General features: G+C 37.9%; 1 protein-coding gene across 6 annotated transcripts in view; it reads right to left on the bottom strand.

Annotated features, from left to right (window-relative positions):
* Positions 1–6,442, bottom strand: part of LOC127428287 (MAP kinase-activated protein kinase 2-like) — an 83,454-nt gene that overhangs the window by 17,433 nt on the left and 59,579 nt on the right. The window lies entirely within an intron of this gene.

Here is a 6,442-nt window from a genome sequence, read left to right as displayed (position 1 = left end):
GCCCTAACTAAAACACAGCACATGCATAGCAGTACTATATATCATATCATAACCGTTCTATATAATCAAATCAGTAGGTTTCAGTTTTAACATTATTATTTTGTGTCATTATGTGAGAACTTGCATCCATGCAACTTGCATTTTGATTACTGCAGGGACCGTCCCCTAAAGCCATCTGGGTTGCACTGGATTGCTGAGAAGCACACCAGTGGTAAGTAGAGTAGGAAAGTAATAGCTAACATATAGTTGCAGTGAAGTGTGGGGAAACGACAGTGTTTATGCAACTACATTAAATCTATATGGAGGAGAGGTCACCACCTCAGGAGGCACGTCATCATGCATTTGATGCGGACAAGGGACTTTTCAATTACCTCAAACGTAAAAGCGGTGCATGGGTGCTTGAGTGATTACCGTAAATAATGTCCAAACATCTGCTGGTAATCCATTTACACAGATGAGGCATTGAAACCTCACAAAAATATTACAAATGAGTTAAGGGGCTGTGGTAAATGAGTATGAATCAAGAATCTCATGACTGTTATTCAATTCAAGACAAACAATCACAATGCACAGTCAGACAAATTATTATATGTCTAGTCATTATACGGCACATGAAACTTTTACTCTGATTGTAAACGAATGTAAACACTGAAATAGAGCAATATCTACCAGATATCCTGTTCCCGTTAAAATGGTTTGAACACACTCTCTCTGACAAGTAAGCCAACACTACCTATTACGCAATTCCACTTCCAAAGACATGAAATATTTACCCACTCCAGTCAAACATCCTTTAATAAACTAGCTAACATTTCTCAACCCACTACGGACAAGTTGGAGAAAGAATCGCTACTGGCTAGTAAATGTTTGTTTTTACTCCTCAGACTTTTGACAACATGTAAGCGTAAATTAATAGAAAACTGAAAAAAAAAAAAAAATTAAGCAAACCAAGAAGGGGGCATCTTCACATACACACACACACACATATATACACTGTATACATTCATACAACAGTTAGATCCGGTCCTCGAATCTGATTGGACGACATACGTTCCATGAGTACTGATGTCTCGGAACATCAGCACTCAGACGCTTCACTGTTTTTATCACTTTGCTTGTGTTTGTGCCATTCTAAGTGTAAGTGTAAGAGCAGCGCAGATGTGTAAGAGAGCTACAGCATGTGGGTCCTTTCATTTTTCTGTGACATTAAAGGTTTTAGCCTTTAGCCTCACGACAGACGCAGGTAGTCAGTCGCACAAGCTCAATCACTCTCTCTCAATTTCAAACACACACATCCTTGTTTCTCCAATGACTTGATAGAAAAAGCCCAAGCCGTCGTTACTAGTTCTAAAGTGGCGTTTTCAAATTAGTTTTTGTAGAGTCTTGTGCGCATCTTTTGTAGTAGCAACAGCAGATCCTGATCCATGGCATAAGAATGTAGTTCCTTGCACAAATGAGTTTTGTGACCGTCCTTAGTTTTTCCTCATTTTTTAATTTACTTGTTCTTTGAACTGCTGTATAAAACTCGCAATCGTGATGTGTGTGTGTGTATGTATATATATACACACACACACACACACACACACACACACACACACACACACACACACACACACACACACACACACACACATACAGTTGTGCTCAAAAGTTTGCATACCCTGGCAGAAATTGTGAAATTTTGGCATTGATTTTGAAAATGTGACTGATCATGCAAAAAAAATGTCTTTTATTTAAGGATAGTGATCACATGAAGCCATTTATCATCACATAGTTGTTTGGCTCCTTTTTAAATCATTATGATAACAGAAATCACCCAAATGGCCCTGATCAAAAGTTTACATACCCTTGAACGTTTGGCCTTGTTACAGACACACAAGGTGACATACACAGGTTTAAAATGGCAATTAAAGGTTAATTTCCCTCACCTGTGGTTTTTTTAATTTGCAATCAGTGTCTGTGTATAAATAGTCAACGAGTTTGTTAGCTCTAACATGGATGCACTGAGCAGGCTAGATACTGAGCCATGGGGAGCAGAAAAGAACTGTCAAAAGACCTGCGTAACAAGGTAATGGAACTTTATAAAGATGGAAAAGGATATAAAAAGATACCAAAAGCCTTGAAAATGCCAGTCAGTACTGTTCAATCACTTATTAAGAAGTGGAAAATTCGGGGATCTCTTGATACCAAGCCAAGGTCAGGTAGACCAAGAAAGATTTCAGCCACAACTGCCAGAAGAATTGTTCGGGATACAAAGAAAAACCCACAGGTTACCACAGGAGAAATACAGGCTGCTCTGAAAAAGACGGTGTGGTTGTTTCAAGGAGCACAACACGACAATACTTGAACAAAAATGAGCTGCATGGTCAAGTTGCTAGAAAGAAGCCCTTACTGCTCCGATGCCAATAAAAAAGGCCGGTTAGAATATGCCTGACAACACCTTGACACGCCTCACAGCTTCTGGCACACTGTAATTTGGAGTGACGAGACCAAAATAGAGCTTTATGGTCACAACTATAAGCGGTATGTTTGGAGAGGGGTCGACAAAGCCTATAGTGAAAAGAATACCATCCCCACTGTGAAGCATGGTGGTGGCTCACTGATGTTTTGGGGGTATGTGAGCTCTAAAGGTACGGGGAATCTTGTGAAAATTGATGGCATGATGAATGCAGCATGTTATCAGAAAATACTGGCAGACAGTTTGCATCCTTCTGCACGAATGCTGCGCAAGGGACACTCTTGGACTTTCCAGCACGACAATGACCCTAAGCACAAGGCCAAGTTGACCCTCCAGTGGTTACAGCAGAAAAAGGTGAAGGTTCTGGAGTGGCCATCACAGTCTCCTGACCTTAATATCATCGAGCCACTCTGGGGAGATCTCAAACGTGCGGTTCATGCAAGACGACCAAAGACTTTGCATGACCTGGAGGCATTTTGCCAAGACGAATGGGCAGCTATACCACCTGCAAGAATTTTAGGGCCTCATAGACAACTATTACAAAAGACTGCACACTGTCATTGATGCTAAAGGTGGCAATACACAGTATTAAGAACTAAGGGTATGAAGACTTTTGAACAGGGGTCATTTCATTTATTTATTTTTTGCCATGTTTTGTTTTATGATTGTGCCATTCTGTTATAACCTACAGTTGAATATGAATCCCATAAGAAATAAAAGAAATGTGTTTTGCCTGCTCACTCATGTTTTCTTAAAAATGGTACATATATTACCAATTCTCCAAGGGTATGCAGACTTTTGAGCACAACTGTGTGTGTGTGTGTGTGTGTGTGTGTGTGTGTGTGTGTGTGTGTGTGTATATATACACACACACACACACACACACACACACACACACACAGGTGCATCTCAATAAATTAGAATGTCGTGGAAAAGTTCATTTATTTCAGTAATTCAACTCAAATTGTGAAACTCGTGTATTAAATAAATTCAGTGCGCACAGACTGAAGTAGTTTAAGTCTTTGGTTCTTTTAATTGTAATGATTTTGGCTCACATTTAACAAAAACCCACCAATTCACTATCTCAAAAAATTAGAATATGGTGACATGCCAATCAGCTAATCAACTCAAAACACCTGCAAAGGTTTCCTGAGCCTTCAAAATGGTCTCTCAGTTTGGTTCACTAGGCTACACAATCATGGGGAAGACTGCTGATCTGACAGTTGTCCAGAAGACAATCATTGACACCCTTCACAAGGAGGGTAAGCCACAAACATTCACTGCCAAAGAAGCTGGCTGTTCACAGAGTGCTGTATCCAAGCATGTTAACAGAAAGTTGAGTGGAAGGAAAAAGTGTGGAAGAAAAAGATGCACAACCAACCGAGAGAACCGCAGCCTTACAATTGTCAAGCAAAATCGATTCAAGAATTTGGGTGAACTTCACAAGGAATGGACTGAGGCTGGGGTCAAGGCATCAAGAGCCACCACACACAGACATGTCAAGGAATTTGGCTACAGTTGTCGTATTCCTCTTGTTAAGCCACTCCTGAACCACAGACAACGTCAGAGGTGTCTTACCTGGGCTAAGGAGAGAAGAACTGGACTGTTGCCCAGTGTTCCAAAGTCCTCTTTTCAGATGAGAGCAAGTTTTGTATTTCATTTGGAAACCAAGGTCCTAGAGTCTGGAGGAAGGGTGGAGAAGCTCATAGCCCAAGTTGCTTGAAGTCCAGTGTTAAGTTTCCACAGTCTGTGATGATTTGGGGTGCAATGTCATCTGCTAGTGTTGGTCCATTGTGTTTTTTGAAAACCAAAGTCACTGCACCCGTTTAACAAGAAATTTTGGAGCACTTCATGCTTCCTTCTGCTGACAAGCTTTTTAAAGATGCTGATTTCATTTTCCAGCAGGATTTGGCACCTGCCCACACTGCCAAAAGCACCAAAAGTTGGTTAAATGACCATGGTGTTGGTGTGCTTGACTGGCCAGCAAACTCACCAGACCTGAACCCCATAGAGAATCTATGGGGTATTGTCAAGAGGAAAATGAGAAACAAGAGACCAAAAAATGCAGATGAGCTGAAGGCCACTGTCAAAGAAACCTGGGCTTCCATACCACCTCAGCAGTGCCACAAACTGATCACCTCCATGCCACGCCGAATTGAGGCAGTAATTAAAGCAAAAGGAGCCCCTACCAAGTATTGAGTACATATACAGTAAATGAACATACTTTCCAGAAGGCCAACAATTCACTAAAAATTCACTTTTTTTTATTGGTCTTATGATGTATTCTAATTTTTTGAGATAGTGAATTGGTGGGTTTTTGTTAAATGTGAGCCAAAATCATCACAATTAAAAGAACCAAAGACTTAAACTACTTCAGTCTGTGCGCACTGAATTTATTTAATACACGAGTTTCACAATTTGAGTTGAATTACTGAAATAAATGAACTTTTCCACGACATTCTAATTTATTGAGATGCACCTGTATATATATATATACACACACACACACATATATATTAATTTTTCACAACATAATACTAATGTTTTAAATTGGGAAGAGTTCAAAAATCAATATTTGACAGAATAACCCTGATTTTCAATCACAGCTTTTCAATTATCACTGGATCAAGACCCTGTCATGGCGGTCTTTTGATTTTTTCCAGAGCTGTATGTATGTATGTATGTATATATATATATATATGTATATATATATATATGTATATATATATATGATGTATGTATATATATATATATATATATATATATATATATATATATATATATATATATATATATATATATATATAGAGAGAGAGAGAGAGAGAGAGAGAGAGAGAGAGAGTGTTCATATTTGACTTCACGCAATATAGTACAACCAATTTCATGTTTCGCTTTTCATCATTTTAATCACATTTTAGTGCAAGTACAAAAGTAATTTTCTATTAATTTATATGATGTCATGAAATTGCATTTATAATAATGATACAAGCTGTTGTCACTGTTTGAAATGTCATACACATTTTAAAAAAATAATTCACAAGGTTGGAACCTTATTATAAAAACTGAATTCCACATATAACAATAATTTAATAATTAATTAAAAAAAAAAAAAAAAAAAAAAACAGGTTTATGAGGGCAAGACTTTGCACAGATTTTTACCAAACCCCTGCATGCCTATTTGTCCATTTTTTTATATATATATATTTACAGAGTTTCTTCAAGTTAAGCAAAATTATTTCATAATATATGATTGTCCCTTTAAATATATATTTACACATTTATTACACTTACAACATTACTACATTTTGTTACATATTTGTTTATATGCACTTGCACGATTTACATTGATATGTATAACAAGCGCTAAAATGGTACCGGCAGCTCTGCACACAAATCTATACAGTTGAATGAGCGCAGCACACATTTATGAGAGAGAAGTTGCACAGTGCATCCATGCAATGTGCAGTATGATTACAAATAACATTATTTTTTACTTTTTGATTCCCAACTGACAGTAACACAAAGGATATTAAAAGAGACATGAAATGAAAATGGAGTGTGTGGATCTTGTTTTTGGACACACAGATACAAGGAACGAAGCAAAAGGATGCTTTTTCTTGCATAAGGTGTATTGACTTACATGCACAAATATTTTATTGTACAAGTTCTCAAACTCAAATCTTCAAGCTCTCTAGTTTTGCAACACTTTTACTTTCTAACAGATGTCTAACTGGCACGTTAGGTTACTGATGTGTAGCCATGCTTTAAAATGGAGAATGTTGTGAAAACAGTCTGTGGAAAAGTTGACGCTGTTAAATGTAATGTAAATGTAATTATGGCATATCACGGCTCAACTAAAGTGATGGTGACACCGCAGTCCAAGACAACTCAAGACCCACTGCAGCCAAATAGGGTTTATTTCATTCAGTGCGTGCTCACGAGTCACAACAGGCAATAAAGACGAGGCTGAATCCAGCTATTTAA

The sequence above is a fragment of the Myxocyprinus asiaticus genome, chromosome 37 (assembly GCF_019703515.2).
Source record: "Myxocyprinus asiaticus isolate MX2 ecotype Aquarium Trade chromosome 37, UBuf_Myxa_2, whole genome shotgun sequence".
Classification (NCBI taxonomy): domain Eukaryota; kingdom Metazoa; phylum Chordata; class Actinopteri; order Cypriniformes; family Catostomidae; genus Myxocyprinus; species Myxocyprinus asiaticus.
The sequence above is the reverse complement of the archived record's forward strand: the minus strand, read 5'-3'. Positions and strand labels throughout refer to the sequence as shown.